The sequence below is a fragment of the Equus przewalskii genome, chromosome 8 (assembly GCF_037783145.1).
Source record: "Equus przewalskii isolate Varuska chromosome 8, EquPr2, whole genome shotgun sequence".
Taxonomy (NCBI): domain Eukaryota; kingdom Metazoa; phylum Chordata; class Mammalia; order Perissodactyla; family Equidae; genus Equus; species Equus przewalskii.
In genome coordinates, this window is record NC_091838.1 from 21,738,096 (window position 1) to 21,760,292 (window position 22,197).

The 22,197-nt window shown below is 40.2% G+C and overlaps 2 long non-coding RNA genes across 2 annotated transcripts; both read left to right on the forward strand.

Moving 5' to 3' along the window:
• The first annotated feature begins 298 nt into the window (after positions 1–298).
• On the forward strand, positions 299–9,325 carry LOC139085035 (uncharacterized). Its single transcript, XR_011543016.1, has 4 exons — positions 299–500; positions 863–996; positions 8,187–8,339; positions 9,188–9,325. It is a non-coding gene; the product is annotated as an uncharacterized lncRNA (long non-coding RNA).
• Positions 9,326–9,554: 229 nt separating this feature from the next.
• Positions 9,555–12,133, forward strand: LOC103553261 (uncharacterized). Its single transcript, XR_545435.2, has 2 exons — positions 9,555–9,849; positions 11,469–12,133. It is a non-coding gene; the product is annotated as an uncharacterized lncRNA (long non-coding RNA).
• Positions 12,134–22,197: the final 10,064 nt, after the last annotated feature.

Here is a 22,197-nt window from a genome sequence, read left to right on the forward strand (position 1 = left end):
GTTCTTTTGTTTTGAACATATTTCCTTTTTTTTTTCATTTTCCTTGACTCTGTGTTGGTTTCTGTGAATTAGACCAAAACAGTCACCACTTCTAGTCTTTACAGACTGATTTCCTAAAGGAGATGAACCTTGTCAATCAGGCCAGTTCAAGCTCTTTGTTGACTCTCAAACTTTGTAATCATCCAAGCCATTATCTTTTTTCTTAGTGGCTCCTAGAAGTTGAGGGTGTGCCAAGACTGTCAGTGTATCAAAGGGGAGATGTGCAGTTAGCAACTAGATGCAGGTTGATTAGTAACTGGACTCTCAGACAGCAGCTGGGAAAATATGCAGTCAAACCCTTTCTGGGGAGAAAGTGGGAGATGGGAGTTTTTGCCTGCTCCCTCTGTGCTGAGCCAAAGTGTGTAGCCATGGGGCATGCTCCTGCACCTGTTTAAAAATTGCTTCTTTGTTTGCTATAGTCCTTTGGAACTGATGAATGCAAGTCTTGTTGGTTATCAGAGGTAGGTGACTTAGGGGCCCATCCCTCAGTCGACAGCTGTAAATGTTGGGGCACTAGATGTGTGGACAAGCTTCTTCCAGGCAGATACTTTTGACTTGGTTTCATTGTTGGAACAAGCCAGGGGAAGAAGGTTGGGATGTGCCCACTGGCTCTTTTGGGCTCCAGGACTAATTGCAGTCAGCACCTAGTTGTGTGCTAATTAGAAGCAGAACTCTCAGGCAGCAGCTGACAAAGCATGCAGTTAAATTCCTTCCAGGGAAAGACTGGAAGATGGGCATTTTTGCTTGATCCTTCTACACTGAGCCCCATGGGTTAACTTAGGTGAGTACACATCTGCCTGTTAACAACTACTTTTTTGTTTAGTCTTACAGGACTTGTGAATGCAAGGCCCATTGGCTTTCAGAGCTAGGTGATTTGGGGGCCCATCCTTTGAGAGGCAGCCTTGGAAGTTGGGGCACTAGATGTATGATCCAAACCTTTCATTCCTCAAGGAGAAGGTGAGAGTATAGGGTTCCCTCCCAACCGTATAGCGCTGTGCTGGAGGTGAAGTTTATGGTGAGAGTATATCTCAGTCCTTCCTACTCATTTTGATGTGGGTATTATCTCAGTTTCCTGATGTGTAGGAGTCACTCAGCTAATTTCTGGATTTCTCTCAGAGGAAATTGCTTTGTGTGTAAGGCATATTTGGTGTGTCCATGAAAGGAGGGAAGTTCAGGAGACTCCTATGTTGCCATCTTGGTCTGAACCTAGATATTTTTCTTTAAATGTGCATTTATCTTTTACATAAAGCCTAGAAAGTTCTTCCACCATTATATTTCTGTTTTCAATTTTTTTCTGATTTTCTACTGAATGGCTTTTTAACTCTGTAACTCACCCCAGGTTTGTTTTGGAGTGTGGTGTAGAGTTAGCAGCTGATTTTTTGTTCCATTTTTACAAATGGATTTTCTAGCATCGTTATCAAATAATCATCTCCTTCCCCAGTTATTTACAATGTTGTCTATAAAATATACAAAATTATTGTAAACACTGTTTACAATATTTAACCAATCCTCTATTATTGGTTTTCTTTTAAAGAATTTGTTTTGATATCATTTCCTATTTATAAGTGAAAATGAATTTAAGAATTATTTTGTTGAGTCCTCAAAACTCTTCCCCACCCCAACATGGGTTTTATTGGGAATACAATAAGCCTATATATTAATTTGAGAAAAACTGACGTCTTATATTTAACTTTTTCCGTATAGAAATATACATGTCTTTTATATGTCTTAATCAGTTAAGTAGTTTCATATACATTTCTCATGAGGATTTTTCTTAGTTATTTCATTGTCTATTGCTATTTCTCAATACGATTTATTAATTTACTTTCTTACATGGAAATTTTTAAATACACTTCTTGAACTCATCAGAATAGGATGTCTTATAAAATTTTTAACAGGTTTTTTTTTTGGTGGGGATGGTGGGGATGTGGCATACTGGCATTCCACTGATTTTTGTGAATTTTTTACCTGTTTTTATTAATTCTAGTAACTTTTTAATTGATTCCTGAGGGTTTATCATATTTTCCTTATTATGTATAATATATTTCTATATAAATATATGTAATTATATTTTATGCAAATATAAAAAATATATTATGATTATTAATTTACATTTTCTGTTTGTACATATATGCATTTTCCATATTCTACTTGATGATTCTTTCCCAGAAATAAAGAATTGAACGTGCATGTTAGTTAAAGAATGTTCACTCATTTAGACATTGAAATGTTGCAATGAAATTAACATGGTTAAGGTTTACAGACTTCTACTTTATGTGAATAAAATCATTGCAAGAGGTGACAGAGTAATCATAACATGTAATTTTCTGGAAGGCGTTATCCCAAATCAGCTATTTACAGGTAGGTCAGATGTGTGTGGATTATTGCTCTCTGGTACTACGATTAAGCTTTACCTTTGCCTTCAAACAGAAAGGGCTGACAAACTAGGTAGTGCCTTCAGGGCCTCGTGGAAAGTGCACAGATGGTGCCCTTTTGTTGGACTGTACCTGAAAGAAAGAACTGATGCTGAGCTAATGAATGTGTGTCAGCCTATCACCAGTTCAGTATCATCACTTCTAATTAGGGCCTCCAGAGTTCTATGAACCTCACTAGGTCTCTGGCCTGGACCATTTTAATGTGTTTCCATTCCAAAAGTCTGGCTACTAATTTTGATTTTTTTTTAATCCTCTTGTGGACTTCCTGAATCATTATGACATAAAAATCATTTACTTTCATAATAAAGACTTTCTATTAAAAACACTTTTAGGGGCCGGCCCAGTGGCGCAGTGGTTAAGTTCTCACATTCCGCTTCTCGGCGGCCCGGGGTTCTCTGGTTCAGATCCCGGGTGCGGACATGGCACTGCTTGGCACGCCATGCTGTAGTAGGCATCCCACATATAAAGTAGAAGAAGATGGGCATGGATGTTAGCTCAGGGCAAGGCTTCCTCAGCAAAAAGAGGAGGACTGGCAGTAGTTAGCTCAGGGCTAATCTTCCTCAAAAAAAAAAAAATTTAAAAACAGTTTTAGTTTTCAAATGATTTCAGTCTTACCGAGAAGTTGCAATTATTATACAAAGATTTCCTATATATCCTTTGCCCATATTATCCAATTGTTAACATTTTATACATTTGCATTATCATTCTCTCTCTCTCTCTGCTCTGTGCACGTATGTACATGCGTACACACCCACACACCCACACATATTCTTTTTTTAAAACCACATGAGATTAAATTGCAGGTGTGTTGCCTTTTACCCCTAAATACATCAATGTGTGTTTCCAAAACAAGGATATTGTTTTAAATAATACTGTATAATAATCAACATCAACAGACTTTATTAAAATATTGCCAATTGTCCTGCTATTGTTCTCTATAGCAAATAAAATGCTTTTTTTCAGATCCACCATCCAGTCTGGAATCACATGCTTTGTTTAGCTGTCACGTCTTCTTAGCCTCCTTTAATCTTTTCCTCACTCTTTGTCTCCCCTAACCTTGAATTTGTGAAGAATATAGGCAAGTTATTTTGTGGAATCTTTCTCTTAATCCTAAATCTTCAACTAATTCTAAAGACATAACCTTTAACTTGTAATTGAGCTCTTGTTATCTTAATTTTCTCTTATCTAACTTGAAGACATTTACTTCCTATTTATGATTCAAGAGCTCAAATGTCCAAGGGCAGAAATAAGGGGAGGGAATTCATACTTCCTGAACACCTGCAAAGTCCCTGTACCGGGCAATTGATAAGCATCTCATTTAATTAGCACATTTTGCAAATGAGGAGAAAGATGCTCAGATATTGTAACCTGCCTAAAGCCACACAGTTGGAGCTGGGACAGCCCAAATCTTCCACTTCACCACACCCCTTCTGAAAAGATGCTTAACCTACCTTTGCCCTCACCAACACTTGGTTCTATATAAACCTTAACTTCTGCAGGCTGTTCTAGCTTTCCATGGAGGTCACTAATTTATTACCTATCTTTTCCACTGGACCGTAAGCCAGCTCCCAAGGTGGAGAGACCATAAGTTATTTACTTTGTAGCCCAGGTCTAACCTAAAGATTAGAATGTAGACAGTTCTTGAATGAAGAAATTTGAGTGTATAAAGTCTAAGAGGAATAGGAAATGCATACGTGAACTCAACTTGAGTTTTCCTTGTCCGGGACCGTGACCACTGCCTGAGCCCTGGCGCTGTCCTGAGGCCTCATGAAGGGTGTGAGCTGCTGTATCCTCCACCACATGAGGCCCAGGGGTCTCCCTGCTGTGGGATCTGGGCTTGGCGCCCTGATGCTGTGGTTTGGATTTTGAAACTTAAAGCATTAAAAAAGAATTCTAACTTGTAAACAGGAAAGAAGTGATGAGTCATTTTCAAGAGATAAAAATGATGAAGGACCAAGTGTTTCATGATTTTCCCACTTGTGAAATTTTGTGATACAAGCGGGAGAAATATCACCTGCTTCTAGGAAATTCAAGTCATCTTTCTTGAATGAATGTCTGTCCTACTTAAGGGTCATGCAACAGAAGTACAAATGGTCACGTTTTGTGGACTTGCTCTCCTCTCATCTATGTAGTTAGACTGCTGAAAGCAAGATAATATTGAGAGTAGCACTGAATGTGGGCATGAAACTATGATCCTTAGAAAGGTGAACAAATAAAGTGAAAAGGGCAATTCAGTGGAAACAATCATATGTGAATTTAATTTCTCAAATTTAACCATACACAATCAGCAAAAACTCCGAAACAAAAAAACTGTAATGAAGAAAAAAACCCTACTGTATTTTGTGTATAACACAGCCTCTACACGCAAACCAGTTGTTTGTTGCATTTGGTGCTCAGCTGAAGAGAGAGCAAGCAGGTTGCCATTGGCCCTGACCCCAAGCGTATCCCCAGTCATGCTTCACTATCTGGATACACTTCCCTAGTTGGCTTCCTTTTCTGTTCTCCAAGTTAACTGTTTCTCATCCCTCCTCTCAAATCTCCAGCACCTTTCCTCTCTCCTCACCGTCAGCTCATGAACTTGCTTCTGTTAACCTGGAGATATGAAAAAGGATGAGAAGAGAACTCCTACGGCCCTTATTCCTCAGCTACTGTCACCTTTCTCTGAGCACAGACTCTCTGCCTTCCCTCACTGGGCCTGGGCCAGTATATGCATCACAACTGACCGTCTGAGGCTAACTCTTCCACTTGTGCACCAAAACCTATCCATTTTCACCTACTCAAGGGCATTGCACTAGCAAATGGTTCCCTTTTTCCTACATTATCAGTATCTCCCTCTCTCTGGAATCATTCTGATCATTACACTTACATGCTGTTACATTTCTTACTTTTAAAAAATCCTTTCTCAACTTAATCTCTCTACTTACCTCTTCACTTTGCTATATCCCTTTACAATAAAACTGTTCAAAGAGTTATCTATACTTAATGTCTTTAATTTTCCCCCTGTAATTCTCTCTCAAATCTACTCCACTGGATTTAGGTACTTTCACCCTGACACTCCATGGAAACTATTCTTGTCAAGGTTACCAATGACCTCCATGTGGCTAAGTCCAATGGTCAGTGCCTAGGCCCCATCTGTCTTGCTCTATGAGCAGCATTTGGTGTGACTATCCCTCTCTCCTTAGGGAAACACTGTGTTTACTTGGCAACAGGAAGACATGCTCTTTTGGTTCTCTTCTGACCTCACTAGCTGCTGCTTCTCAGTCTTGTTGATTTATCCTCACCTCTCTGACTGTTAAACACTGGATTGCCTGGCCTAGTGCATGGACCTCCTCTCTCCTGTCTCTGCATTAACCTACGTGGTGTTCTCCGGTCTTATGACTCTAAATACAGCTTGGCTACTTTAAAATGTGTATGGGTAGCCTGGACCTTTCCTGAACTCCAGACTCATATCTACCTGCTTTTTCTACGTCTTCACTTGGATGTCTAATCTAACTAGCACCTCAGATGTAACAGGCAACAGTAAAGTCCTGGTTTTCCTTCCATCTCTTTCCCATCTTAGTAAATGGAAACTCCATCCTTCCCGTTTCTCAGAATACTATGCTGTAGAACCCCCTTGATTTTCTTTTCTCTCATATCCACACACAATCCAGTAGTAATTTCTGCCAGATATTAGGTGATACTATCATGAGGCAGTGGTAGTTTAAAAAATATCTTTCAAATTCTCTCTGAAATTCAAATAGGCTGATAAGGACCGAATTGTGTCTTCTCAAGATTCAGATCTTAAAGCCTAACCCCCAATGTGATGGTGTTTGGAGACAGGGCCTTGGGAGGTAATTAGGGTCAGATGAGGTCGTGACCGTAGGGCTTTCATGCTGGGATTAGTACCTTTATTGAAGAGATACCAGAGAGTGTGCTTTCTTTTTCTCTGCCATGTGAGCACAGAGTGAGAGGCAGTGTCTGAAGCCAGGAAGAGAGCTCTCACCAGAATCTGACCATGCTGGCACCCTGATCTTGGACTTCTGGTCTCCAGAACTGTGAGAAAATAAATTTCTGTTTTTTTGTTTCAATGACCCAGTCTGTAGTATTTTGTTATGGCAGCCGGAGCTGACTGATAAATAGACCAACCTGTACAGCGAATGGAAAAAATACCCATGGAAACCACCTTTGAGAAAGCTGGATGACAGAAAATCCTTAAAGTCACAGAATTCAGACATATTGTCTTAATCGCTGCCGGCAATATGACAGTTGTGTGATGGGAGTGGTAGAAAATGAAAAGCAAACATGATAAGTCCTATTAGCTGTAAAACCCAAATATCGCCAAAAAAACACTTGTCCCTAAAGGCAGAGGAGCCACCCCAAGAGGGACTTGGGTGATTGGGTATGAGAACAACCAGTGAACAGAAATCTTCACGAGGTCCATACTTGCAAGTGAGTACAGAAAACTGTGCAGATGGAGGAGATTCAAAAAGGGCTATGGAGGTTTAAGTCTGAGATTCTCAGAAATGTCGAGCAAATAAGCTCTTGTATAACTTCACAGGGTTACAGGGCGGGAAAATAACTAGAAATAGAAAATTCATGGAACAGAACAGGAACCCAGGGGCAAGGAGTAAAGACGGTTCAGAGAGTGGAGGTGCTGGTGGGGGAGGGGAACTCAGAGGAAGTGGCTTCCAGAAGGTGCTGTCAATGCTAAGTGCAAACACAGGGCTGGAGGCAAAAAACCTTCCTGAACCAGTCCCCAATCCTTTTATTTTTAATAAAAATAAATTCCACCACCTTGTTGGAGAAATGGGCCAGTTGTCCTGTGGACTGTCCCACATTCTGATTTTGTCTGCCACCTACATTTCCTGTAAACCGGAAGTTAGTTCTACATGTTTGATTGGAAGCAGTTTTGATTTTGGGGCAGAAATATTATGTATTAGTACTTTGATGAGTACTGCATCCTGGATCACCTCAAGAGGGACATGATGTCTGGTTTTCTCATTCCTTAGGATGGGAAGATTGATCAGTAGGTCCAGGGGTGACAGCTTGATCCCTCTCCTGTAAAGACTTTTATCAACTAACTCATCTGATTGGCGAACCACGGAATGCAGCCACTTCTAACCACTGTTGCCACCACCGCTGTGGTCAAAGCCACCCCCATCTCTCACCTGGAGTATTGCAACCATCTTCTTACCTGTCACCTGTTTCTGCTCTTGCTCCTCAATGGTTTCTTCTCAATAAAGTAGCCAGAGGGATTCTTTAGAAACTTGGGTCCCAAGATGTTACTCTTCTGCTCTCTTTCTCTCCCATTGCTTCCTAACCCACCCAGAATAACGTGGCCTTGTGCACTGGCCTCTTAGGTCTCAGGGATCTAGCCCTACCTCATCTCTGTCCACCCTGCCCTTCTCTCTCCATGCCAGCTGCCAGCTGCACTGGCCTCCTTCCTGTGTCTCCCGCCCTCCAAGCACACTTCCTCATCTGACCTTTGCACTTACAGCTCCTTTGTCTGCAATATCCTTCCCTAGAGAGCTGCCCTCGCATCTGTCCTTCCTTCCAGTCTCTACTTCAATGTCGTCTTCCCAATGAGACCTCCCCTGATTACTCCGCATAAAATTATAACTCTTATCTTGGTGTTGCTTCTCAACTTTCCCTGCTTTATTTGGCTCCACAGCACATAAAACTGAGTAATTTTACATACTTCCTCATGTCCTTATTCTTTGCCTCCTCGCCTAGGATGTAAGTCACATGAAGGTGGGGACTTTATTTTGTCTTACTTCACTGCCTGCGTGTGCGTTAAATGACTGATGAAGAGCTGTGTGCTAATGCTGAGAAACTCCTGACGAGGCTGAACTTGAGTGTACAGTCAACGAGTACGGTACTTGAGGGGTGAGTACAGGGTTTTTAGTGGAAATTTTGACTACTCTTAACTTTTGCTTTAAACTCACTTTAAAACTTAATCCCCTGAATAGGATTTAACTTCACTATAGAAGATGGCAGCCATGTGGCCTCTTCCGTAAAATAAATAACAAAAACATGGCGACTCAAAGGTCTTTAAAGCCTCTGACCACAATTAGTAAGTAAGTGCTGGTGTCAATGGCCTCAAGCACCAAATATACTGAAAAAATGCACTGGGCTCATAGTCTCAATTTTAATAATTTAACCCAAATAACATGAGGCTTTCTTGCTTCCAACTCAAACCCCTGTCAGCCCTGCACCATACACACACAAAAATGCATAACTCTGACCAAAAGGCACGGAGGAGTAATATGAATTTTTGGTTGAAGTTTTCATTTTATTTTTTTACGAAGCTATGGGGAGGGGGTGATTTCACTGTCACAAATACACGAAGATTTCCTACCACACTCTCTAGACATCGTTCATTCTGAAAGTTCCTTAGTCACTCCAATCTCGTTTCAATTCTGCCTCTCCAAGCTCTCAGTCGACTTGCCCTCTCTCTCCTTCTCTCTCCCACTTCTCCATTCTTCTTCCTTCTACGTATCTCATAATATTTCTAATATAGTTCTGTGTAGCTTCTCCCGGTTTTTAATTCAGAAACAACCCTAATTCACACTCAGCACAACCAAAGGCTGAGTGTGAACAAGGTCTTCCTCTCCCTCTCAGGCGAAGGCTGAGCGGCCTCCGTGGTAGCGTTCACCCGTGTCACAGGGTGAATTCTCACCTCGCTGCTGCCTGCCTTTTTACCGTATTTAATTCTCCTGGCTCTTGCCTTGCAGCCGCGAGGTTTGGAATGAACTCCTGAAGAATACAGAGGACGAGCATCTGAAATCTCCACTTCCCGTGATTAAGCAGGCAGCAGGATATGCCTTTGCCACGCCTATCTAATGGCGGTTTGTTTGTTTAATATTAAAATGTTGTTAGAGCTACGTAAGACATCTGCGTTTCCTCCTGATTCGTTGAGGCCTGATGCATTAAGCATCTGTAACGCTATTTCTTTTTATGTCATTAAGTTTATGTTTTTAAGTCATTAAGTGCTAATGTAAATACCAATTGGGAAGCTTGAGTAATTTTTCAAATTTTTCAATCATGCTGTTTGCTGTATTATTATTCTGGATTAGTCTACTTTAGGTACAATTTTACAGTATCATCAAAGTCGTACTCCAATATTTAGATCCCAAATGACAGATTTAATGGCCTTAGTTAACATCCCCATGATGTAGGCTTAATTTTATGGTTCACCTGTTTTTGCTGTTTACTTCCCTGAGCTTCAGCCAAGCTGAAGAAACTGTATGAAAGTAGAGTCCGATTGTCCATAAAAGAAAATGCCACCTTCCTTAGAAAAAGGAAAACCTGGATTCTCCTGAGTGGGCACCTGAAAGAGACTCTGCACATGGGGCTGGAGGAAATGTACACCCCACACTCCTGCGCTTCTGCCCAGGTAAAGCCTCAGTCACTCTGGCTTCAAGGACACGCTCTCACCCTTGAATGTTCTAGCTCAGTTGAGGAGCTGTGACTCTTCTCTCAGTAGCCTGTGGCTCTGCTGGTTTAAGATCAAAACATTCTATTTATTTGTTATCAACCTGAATTTTCCTGAACAGATTATAAAAGGAAAGTCTAAACGGTCTATTCCTCGGTCTGTGTCCCCCAGCCCCCCAGCCCTCCTTCCATGAGGTGACCAGCGTAACTGATTTCTTTATATCCTCTCAGAGACATTCTACACTTAGACAAATACTGATAAGATTCCCCTTTTCACAAACATGGTAGCACACTGCACACGCTTCCACAAGTGGCCCTTCCCCTTAGGCTGTCTTGGAAATCCTCCAGCACGCAAAGTTCCTCATTCTTTTCTGATAGCTGCATAATGACCCATTGTATGGCTGTACCATAATTTATTTTGGCAGTTTCCTACTAATAGGCATTTGAGTTGTTTCTAGTCTTTTTAACTACCAAAATGCTTCACTAAAAACAATAAATAATTTTTTGCACAAATGCAACATCTGTAGGACAATGTTCTAAAAATTGCTAGGTGAAAGGATAGGTACCTCTTTAACGTTAATATATAGTGTCAAATTTACATTAATAATATTCCAACTTACACCCCTCCCCACACACAAATAACGTATGCATTTAATAAGAGTTTACAATCGGGATAACATAAGGAAATAGACCTAGTGACCTGAAGTCAGATAATATGGTTTCTGAGATACAGCTTACTCTTCTTTAGTTTCTGATCTGTTGGAAGAATGCTTTGTTCCTAGCCCTCAACTTGCTTGTATAGAGCAGAAACTATCTCCGTGGGGTAGGAGAGTTGTTTTCCCCATCACCTGCCTCACATCCCTCCACCTCTCTAAGCCAGAACGTAACACGAGATGCCTTAGGTAATGCAACTCAGGGAATAGAAAGTTTGGTATTTTCCCATCTCCATCCTCCCAAAGCCAACATCTGGCCCAACTAGAACTAATGCCAGAGGCTGAGCTTGAGGAGTGGGTGGGTATCAAAAGAGGAGGAGGCCAAGGGGTCATGGTAGGTGGAAAAGAGAGAAAAGAAAAGGGGGCAGAGATTTCTCTACTGACAGGAGAGGAGGCTCTGTTGTGTCCTGAGAGAATGTGACAGTGGCATCATTTACTTTCCTTGTTCACCTACATGCTTTTGTATGATGTGTGCAAAGATTCAGATTAAGACAGTCACTATTATTCTACGGGAGCTTAAAGTTTGAGGACAATTTCTTTTGTTCCTACTCCTCTAATTTTCTTAAATATTGGTGAAATTCTAATACAACAAACACTGATTACAATGAAAAAAATACTAAATGAAACTATTGTAGTAAAAGATTGTTGGGGCAGAGTTTGCTACGTGTGTACCATATTCTATTTCCTTTTCTTTCTGAGCCAGTACTAGATGCTATTTTTCTGCTTTCCTTGCCGTTTGGTGGGATCCTGTGAACATGTTCTGGCCTGAGGAATGTGGACACAAGTGATGTGCACCATTTCCAGGCCTGGTGTCTAAAAGCTTCCCCATGAAATTACCTGTACTCTCTTTCTTTCTCCTTCTGTGCAGCTGGAGGCAAAAGACTCCAAGGCTTTAGGCCATGGTTAAGCCTGAAGACAGGATGAGCCGGGAGCCCTGAATTCGGCTTGAGGAGAGCAACTCAAGAAAGCCGGAGTTTTCTGCCCTCATCAACTGGATGTTAGTTCTCTCCTTGGACTGATCTCTGCTGGCAGGTTGCTGTAACATCCACATACTTATATGCTTCAGGGTAAGAGGGCATGAAGATAGGTATAGGATTCAACTTTGCTCTAGAGCTTTCTCCAATTTTAAATGAAAATCTTGCCCTTACGTCCTAGAAGAGGTCAGATAACTCTTTGTGAAACCTCTTGAAATAAAAAATAGAATAGAAGTTTACTCTACAGGCTGGAATGTCCTTCTGAGTGTATTAAACTATGTCACTGGTCTCCCTCCCGTGATGGGAGGAAGGAAACTCAGAGGAGGAAAGAGAAGAAAAGAGAAGGAGGGAGACAGTGGCTGAAGAATGAGATGTGATGTGACCCTAAGTAGCGCCTCCTCTCCAACCACCCGCTCCTCTTTTCTCTGAGATGCTTGCTCTATAACAATGCCTGTAACTCAAGGAAATTGCTTCTGCCGCTTTTATTCCCCAGGACACTTTGTCCCTTAAGGAATTGTTCAATTAAAGAGCTCTAAAAGGATTGCATTAACTGAAGATATCCAGTCTTCCTTTATTTCTCATCACCAAAATGACAAAGACAGAATCAGGCACCATTAGTGCTGATGTTTCAGTCCATGTAGGTCTTCATTAGGCCCCTTTAACATAACCATTGAAGGCGACATCAGCTTTTGGGAAAAATACATTTTGAAAGCAAACTTAATGAAATCATTTCTACATAATCTGGAAGAAAAATGTCTTTTATGATTGAATTTCCATTTCCAACATATTGACTAATGTCAGGGATTATTACGTGTCACAGTGAGCTGAACAAGCACATGCTTCGCTCTGTGTTGGCACAGGTGTCTTCTCAAAGGATTAAGATGGCAAAGGCAGGGAGGGATAAAATTAAATAAAATAAAATTTCTGCTTAAGTAAGAGGAATAGTGCAGTACCTTTGTTCTTTGCCAACAATTCTGGTGTTTAAAGTTGCATGCAATTCCTAGTATTTGCTGGTATTTGTTACCCGAAGAGGTAACATTGGAGGTGACTTAACTTACCCATGGCCAGTCAGGGCCTAACGCTCTCCAGTAGTTTCCTATTGAATAAAATCTCAATTTACATTGACTTACAAGGTTCTGAATCTGTCTACTTCCTACCTCCCACTTCCCAACCTTTTCTTGTACTTCTCTTCTGCTCTCTCTATACTCCAACCACGGAGGGCTCCTTTCAGTAACTTGATTGTGTCCCCCTCTTTCCCATCTCACAGTCTTTGTACTTACAAGTAAATTAGAGATGTTACCCAGCCACTCTTTTGAAGGAAGGGCCTTGTGTCACATCCATTTACTCTCCATCACATCATTCTGTTTATGTTTTGTAGGGAAGGTAGACATTTCCTCTACCCACTCTAGGTCCTTCTGGCCAGACTGTGAATTAAAGTCCCATGAGACAGAATAACAGGAGAAAATTAAACAAAGCTTTATAACATGTATACATGAGAGACCCAGAAAAACTGAGCAACTCACCAAAATGGTGGAAGCTCTCACCTTAAATAGCATCCTCAGTGAAAGACAAAGGAGGATGTTGGGGGTGGGAGGAATCAGTTATGGGAGATTACCAGAAAAGCTCAATAAGCAAGAGTAAGGTTATTATGCAGATTTAAGTCCTTGCCTTCCACATTCATAAGAGTTTTTAGAGACAAGGTCATCCCTCCTTCTTCCTGGTACAGAGAGGGAGACAGCTTTACAGATGGAGATTTCTCTTACAAATGTAAATATATCATAACAAAGGGTAATTTCTACTTTTCAGAGTTTCTCTCCTGTCTGCAGTTTTTAAAAGTAACCAGCCCAAAACAATCCTCATGCCAAAGAGGCATATCTTGGGGTGGCCAATTCCAATCCCCCACTGTTTTCATGGAACTTATCACAATCTGAATTTATTTTTAATTTGTTTACCGGTTTGCTCCAAGTTTACCCACCATGTGATTTTTGGATTTCCCTTTCCTCATCAAGATATTAGCTCCTTGAGGCCTGCTAGAGACCAAGGAAATTTTATAATTGCAAATGGCTAATGGTTAGCATTTCTTCACTTTCTCTGGTAAGAAGGATAACTTACCAGATAAACACTGGTAATTGTTAGTTGAAGTCTCATACGGTTGAAGAAAAGATCTAACTGGCCCCCCACTCTGTAACCTTTCAAGACACAAAGACTCAAAATGTGAACCGCTCGAATGGAGGAATGTTTCTGTTTGGCTCAATAAACCTGCAGGCAAGACCATTCCTCTGGGTGAGTGGGAGGATCTCACAGGAGGAGGGGTGCCAGAAGACACCTTTACGGTCAATCACAATGGAAATTTGCAAAAAGTGAAAGAAAATGGATTTTAAAAATCATAAACTGGTGCATTTAGTGGAAATACCAGCTAAGATGCTCAGATATTACTTATACTATCTTGCAAAAACCAACCGTGGTCTTTAAGAACCAATATGAATTATCAACACCTCAGGTCAGAGATACTATTTCTTTTTCATAAAATTAATATTTTAGACTGCTTTAGAGACATTAGGAAAATGCTGAATCTGGGTTCCAGAATGGTACTTTAAAGTAGTGTATCACTCAGATTCCAAGGTGACATTTGGGGCCTGATTGATGGGAATAATGTGATAATTTGGCGATAATCACTTTCTAATTTGCCCTATTCAATAATTTGTAACTTCCGGTTAAAAAGTTGTTTGAATATTTGTAGGTCACATGAATCTGAGAAGAATAACTGATAGGTTGGTTTAAAAAATCAGAACTCAAAATGATATCATCAAATTGAGATGGTTGGCTGAATCTAACAAAATTAAGTTTAATAGTAGCCAATATAATATAAATACCTGAAATTGAGCCCAATAAACCAATTGCACAGATGCAGAATGGGGAGTTTTCAGTTAACGTAGTATATGGGGGGAAAACCTAACTTTATGGCTCTGGGTGATGGAAGAATTAATGGGAAGGAAAAGGGTAACATGCTTGCCAAAAAAGCTAACGTGATTCATATTTCTAAAGCACTGAAAACTAACAATGACGTAGGTGTGGTTAGGGTTCAATGCATAATTATGGAAGCAGGACCAAAGTTCTTTGAGTGTAGAGAGACCAATTCTGCTAGGTGATTCAGGATCATCACATAGCAAGCTCCTTAATTATAAGTTGAGTGGATTTTTAATGGGATAACATTTGACTTAGATCTTGAAGACTGAGTAAAATGTATCTAGCATTCCAGATGGTATCAGCATTCTACATTCAGAGAAGGGCTCCCAAATAATAGACACATGAAAAGCAGGGGGAATGTTTGGACAAAAGTGTGAAAGAGACAAACAGGGTGTGAAAAAGGAAGTAGTGAGAGGCGAGGCTGATAATGTAGGTCAGGTCAGATAATGGAAGATCTTATATATCAAGCTAAGGAGTTTGGATCTGATTCATTACCCTATTTTAAGATTGTAAGCAGGGTGATATAACAAAACTCAGGTTTGTTATTTTAGAAATATATTAAAAACAGAGTTTGGGGGAAAAGTAGAGCGTCTAAGCTCCATTAAGAGGCTGTTTAATTAAGAGATGGTGAGAGCCAGCACTGAGGCGGTGGCAGTGGGATTGGAGAGGGGGGGCTAAGCGATGATATTTAAGTTAATTTGACATAAGTACAAAGTAGAAGAAAAATAAAATTCAGCATCCACTTAGAGTAAGAAGAGAATATATGCTGGTTTGTTTAAATTGATAGCCACGATTAGATTATAGGAATATCTAATATGATTTCTATTTGTCCAATGAGGCATAAGAATTCAAATGTCTAGATGAGGGAAGTGGCAATAAGATCAGCAATTTAGATTTTTCCTTATTCTTCTTGTAAGCATATGGGTGTTCTGAGACTAGACTATATTTTAATCTTTTTGATAAATGGAAATAGGGACAAAAAATTTATAATTTTTATGTTGTGCTTGCATCTTTAAGGGTAGAATCTGGAATATACCACTTAAACAAGCCTCCCCATGTGGTTTTTTAATAACTTAGTTTTAGAATTAACAGAAAAATTGTAAAGTTTCCACGTGCCCACCACCCCTCCCTGACTTTTTTCTGGGATGAACCCTCTGTGAGGTGCTACTCTATTGGTTCAACACAAATTCACTCACTGTTCTTAGAGGAAACTGATCTGGGGACAGAATCCCAGCACACAAGCTTCAGGCTGGATGCTAAGGATTTTGTTAATAAATATAAATAACAGTATTCTCTTAAATAACCTCTGTGGCGATTACTCTAATGTTAAGGAGATTTTGCTCCCCAGTGAGGGTGAAGTGGAGGGTATTTGGCAGCACGACCCAGAACCAGTGCAGAAATCAACAGTGTGCAGGTCTCCCCAGGAGCAAGGAGATAGCAGGCAGGGGGCTAAGAAGAGAGGGGCTGACAAAGACCATCCTGTGAGAGGGAATTCAGAACCACTGCTGGCCCACTGGTATCTGAGATGCACTTTTAAGCTTTTCTTTTCTGGGATGTAATCTCTTTACTTATCATCAAACCTTAGTCAAATTTATTAGTTACAAAGGTTTTTTTCAGCTTTACTTGAGAAATAAAAAGAGAGCCTGAGTTCCTGCTTTGGGAAGAGGTGGCCTGGAGTGAGCTGCAGGGACAAGAAGCAGTTCTGAGAAAGTCAGAGTCACTGGCAGAGAAGTCCAGAGCAGTTGTCTGCAGCGGGCCTCCACACGGAACACCTGGGTAGATTCATGGACCATCTGAACCCTCCCCAGGGATGCTTGGAAATCCGTGGGAAAGGGACTGGGTTTCCTATAGTCATGTAGCCTAAGACCTAACTTTTCTTTGTGTATGAGATAGAAGGGTAAGCCCTTGAAATCTGAAGAACGAGAGGACATTCAAGACGCAGGCCTTTTCCAAGTTTACTATCATAGATACACACCATGATGGAGAAGAACTCATTAAAAACAGTAGCCATCTTTTACTTCAATGTACATTTTTATTCATAATTGAAAAGAATAGCCTATTACCATAACTTATTGTAAATGTACCCAGAATCAAAGGGTCCATAGAGACATAAAAAATGTATGTAATTTCTATTAAATAACACTTTCTGGTCACTTTAGAATATGAGTATAATATACAGGTATCATATGCACAAAAAATGTAAAAAGGAATTGTGAAAGCAAGTCTTGTTACCAATTTGTATAAGAAAAAGAGACATTCATTTTTCACAGGCTACCAACATCACGTAGACTGGTTCCTAACAGGATTCGACTTTTTCAATTAATCCACCTGGTAGCTCAAAAATCTGTAGAAAAGAAGTTAATTTACAGTGAAGTCACTACACAGTGTTGGGGGCAGTAGAAATTCATATTGGTACAAAATAACTTCAGGATTTTTACATTAAGTTGCAGTGTCAAGATTGAGACACACCTTGGTTGGCAAGCAATCTAAGAATTGTTCAAGACAGAAGGGTTTTTTTACGACTTCTGCTGGTAAAAATGTTAAAGGTTAAAAACACGTAGAAATAGACACGAGGTGCAACATCCTTGCCTTTCTGTCCTCTTACCAGCCGATCCTTGCCTTTGAAATATAATGAAATGCTTAGGTACTTCCAATATTTTCCATAAGATGGCAGAGTTGGCATTACAAATGTGAGAGCACACTAACCTTCATTCTGTTGGTCACAGCAACAAAGAGACTTTGCGTCTTTCTCATCATTTAAATACTGCTATCGTGCTTTCAATGATAATAATAGTATCCAGTTTGTTAGAAATAATATCAAAGAAATAATTAAGTGTGTTTAATCTCTGCAATTATGCTGTAGTTGCAAGGGGACTGTTTTCAGCATTGCCTTTGCTCCTTTAGTGAGTATCCTTACTCATCTGCTCTGTTTTACTTAAGCACTGACCCATCCAGCTAGGCCCTATGGCACCACCTCAGATCACCGCAGATGTAACAAGAAAATGTCTGTTCACAGCCCTGAAACATGAAGTGGCCACGGCCCCTTTTGATTGTTAGGAGCTGTAGACTGGCCATCTTTCTCGCACATGCAGGGGGCCTTCAGACCTTCTTTGTTTGACATGAGTGACTACAGTTCTTGCACCTGTTGTTCAGATCCTGAGCCATCGGAGGCTCATTTTGTCAATTTGCTCTTTCATGCAGAGTCACAACAACAAATGTGCACACATCTGCCCAGAGGAACGGGCCGGCGTATGGGCCAGTGAGATTTCATATCACAAAGTGAGCAGTGTAGTTTCCAGAGGCTGAACCCAAGGAAAGCAATTCACTGACTGCCTGGAAACTACTAGGATGTCTTTATAAACTTCTCAAGGCAAAGATGTGTATTTGATTTGTTTTTGTCACTCCCCCAGCTTCTTGCACAAAGTGTTTGTTGACTCCTAAGGAGACAGAGGAGGGCTCTTCTTCCTCCTGGGATTGCTGGGGCTCAGAATCTGGAAGAAGAATCCGGTATGTCTCCTCAGGGCCTGGCTGAGCAAGGCAGTCACTAGCATTGGCTCAGGAGCGTGAGGTGAACCCACCTCTTCACAACTGGACTGTGAGCTCCTTGTGGGCACACTCTTTCTCTCTCTATGCCTACCCAGTGCCTCACACACAGTGCGCACTTGGCAGGGCTATTTTGATAGAAAGCAGTAGTAGCCATAGCTTGCTAGCAGTGGACACTGGTACACAGTGTGGCTTGAAGGAGGTCATTTAAATCTGTCTCACCCACGAAGTTGGTGTACCAAATGCCAGTATGGTAACTACCTGCAGAGAAGCTTCAAGACCAATAGTATCTTCTGGGTAATTGTCAGTTTTACACACCAAAGAGCAAATTGGACTTATCCATGGATGAATAAGAAACTACACATCCCAGTGTGAGATGTGCTACTATCAAGAGAGAAGAGATTTCCTTTTATAGACAGCTGATAGGCCAAGAATGTGCCAGGAAGCACAGTGTTTTGGTGAATGAGGGCAACTACTTCCCATGGAGAAAGCATGCCATGCTCTTGCTTTCTGCAAAGGCTTTGCTTTTCTGTGAAATACTCCAAGACTTTGATATCTTTGCAGCTGAAAAAATCAGGGCATAATACCAGAAGAGATAATTTGTAAACTGTGAATTGGAAGAAAATTTATCAAAGGAGAAAATTCCAGAGAGTTAATAGCAAGGCCCACGGTCTTGAAAATTCATTTTTTTTCCAGAGATAGCTTCACACTAGAACATGGCTCCTATTTAGAACATTCAGGGAATATGTCTTTAGTATTACTGATGATTTAACATTTTAAATACGTAAGCATTTTTATTTTAACTATTTTGGACAGAGAGGTTTCTAAAATGAAATTTGTATATCTGATTATTTAAGCAGACCATATTGACCACAGGCCACTATATAATGTTGTGCAGATTATGGAAGGCAGAGCGTTGTTACACATAGAGGGTTCCCATTCAAATTGTAGGCTTTGAAGATCTATGTTGTTATTTGAAGAATTTTCCAGCAAATGACAGGAAAGCATCTTATTCAAATAAAAATCAATAATTAATATAATTTTAGGACAAATGAAAAGAAAGTATCTTGAGTAAGGGATTCTTGTTCCTGATTCACAATACATGTTTTTATTGGTAATCTGGATTCATCATAATATGAATAAAATGCTGTTCTCTGAAGCAATACAATGTTGCCCATGGACTCTACTAAATATATTCGTTCTCCCCTTAAGCGTCCCAAGACAACTGGGCTATAGATTTTCACATTAGTTTTTGATCTCTATTCTTTTAGAGAGAGTATTTTAAATTATGTTCAGTATTCTGCTTATGTTATGTCATACTTATCTCTCTAATTTTCTGCTTGTAATTTATTATGTAATTGAAAACTATGCCATTAACATAGCTAGAATTCTGCATAGATTAAGAGTAAATAGGATTTAAATAAAGGGCAGAAAAGCTTTTCTATGGAAAAAACTCAGAAGTTTCAGAGTGTGGATTTTATAAAATGCACTGGGACAGTCAGAGACCTTTTTGTCTGTTCCTGGTTCTCAGTTCTGTTGTGGATGGACGAGGTTGCCAGGTAGCCAAGGTCTTGTCATGTATAGCAAGCTCTGAAAAATCTGAAAGGTAAGCACGTCTGAGAAGACAATGTTTTTTGTCTTTTTACCTACAATGGCAGACATTCCTTAGTGCTTTCAGATCAGAAGCTCTCAGTGGGAGTTCTCACCTATAGGTTCCTACCGAAGGATGAGAAACAACTGTTATTCTGAGGCAGGCATTGTGCTTTAGGAAGTGATGTGGAAATTAATTCTTTTCACTTCAGTTTTCCCCTTAGGACTTAAAAGTATTTTGAAGTGTTAACACCCAAATTCCCTTTGAGTTATACAGGATGAAAGTGGAATATTTATGTCTCTAAAAGAAAATGAGACATGGTCTTATTACAGATATCACCGATGTTAATAAAACTCTGTGCTGCTGGCATCTATCATAGGGCATCTTAGCTTTGCAGGGAAAATTTAACGAAAACTCCATTTTCTTAGGAGGTTGTAAGTATCTTGTGGCCTCATATTTATAGATGTGGAAATGTGAAGCTAAGACAGAATAAAATCAAGGAGAGTTGATGGCCAAGGCCCTAAAAAAATAAGGAAAGAATCAAACAAGATCGGGAGTTGGCTTTCTTGACCTTCCTCTCAAACTTCCTTCTTGACAAAGATTAATGGGACCAATGAGACTCAAGTTCAGGGACTTTAGAGCAAAGTCTTTGCAGGCCTAGGAGCACAAGGAGAAGGTTACAAGGGGCCAAGCGATTTCGATTCCTGGGTGAACTTTAGACATTTGAGTTCCGTAATCAATGGCCTTTCTCTGGGGTGTTAAAAAATCCAAAGACCAATCAACAGACTCTTCTTTTAAATTCACCACACTAAACAGGTGGTTTTAAAATAGTAATTAAAATGGAATTAATGAGCTTTGCTTGCCTATAGAAACATGTTAAGTATGCCACATGAATTGCCCAAAATTCTTTTCTCTAAAGTTATTTAACTTGATACTCTATACATTGTATTGCCTAAAATGTCTTGCACAGGAAATTATTTTTCTTATTTAGAGTCATGGCAGAAATGAAAAGCCATAGAAGAACCTAAATAAATATTTCTAGGTATTGGTGGAATAAATGGGTTAAATGTGACAGTTTGAAATAATAAAAACCCTGGACAGTGCAGAGAGGGCTGCACAGTGCAACACAAGCTCTGCTGAAGGAATCAGAAAGCTAATTAACATTCACACATACAGTACTCTATTTGTATTAGCATTAATGGAATGCGATAGGAATAATTGCAAAGATTAAGCTCTTGGTTTCATATGATGTAGGTGACCCAAGTAAACTGTTTTGTAAAACTGCATTCAATGACCGCTATTTTAGGTTTAAAATAGATTTAAGAAGCCAGAAAGGGAAGAGAGCAATTTCCTTTAAAAAAGAGGTTTAAAAGAAATGAAACTATGTGAGAATTAAAAAGTGACTTTAAGCAATTATTTGCAAAATCACTTCCTCTGGAACAAAAGTCTGTAGCAGAGACTGACATCCAGATACTAAACTGTCTCCCTGCTGATTGAGAGAGGTCGTGCAAGGCCTTGACGAGGGCAGGTGGAATTATGTTTAAACCACAAATAAAGAAAGAAGGCAGCCAGGAGTGAGCTGGTCTGGCTTTTGGAAAGCAAAGAACAGTGATCTGAGGTCTGCGATTTATCATTTGCCCTGAGAAGACAAATGGGCAAGATAAAAGCCCACTGGAAAGGGACTTTCTGATGCTCAGAGCCAAGCAGGGGGATGGTGAACTGGAAGGAGCCAACAGCAGATGTCTTCCTCAGCTGTCCTGAGCCTTGATGACTGGGGCCTGGAGTCCAGGCAGAAAGGGCTTCAGACTGCAGTCAACAGCCAAGGCCTGGTTCAGCTGGGACTTGTGACAGCTGATGGCCACCAAATGCAGAAGAAGGCTGGACTGGAGGCTTGCAGAGCAGACCCCGTGGGACATGGGACAAGTCACTACAGCCTCTAGCCTCAGTCTCCTCATCTATAAACTAAGCAAATGAATCACAGAGGTTCTTTCCAACTGTACAATTTGATCTTGCAGAGAAATAACACGTTATTCTAGGCATCGTATTTCTTCTAACTTTCATTTTCTAAATAATCTTATACTATTAATCGTTTAGGGAAATGGGTCATATGGCACATTTTAACAATGTGATTGTTTAGAAAGGGGTGTACTCAAGTGTTGAAGTTTGTGTGTAGATATGTGTGTTCAACAAGAATAAGTCAACTGATCTTATCTCAGTCATCAGTGACAGCTTCCAGATTTGTAGGCACAAGGGGTTAGGAGAAGATAACCAACATTTTTCAGTGATTGAAATCTCTCTCTCTCTCACACACACACACACATACACACATGCACACATGCAGACACACTCCCAGCCTAGGAGGAATATACAATAAAATCTAATTACATAAAAAATTTTATGATTTCCCTCAATTGTATTTTTTCTTAGAGAAATAGACTATCAGGTAGTTTAAAATACTCACTCCACTCTAGCTGTTCTATTCTTGGAGAAAAACAGATGCACAACTTTTACTGAGAGAAAAT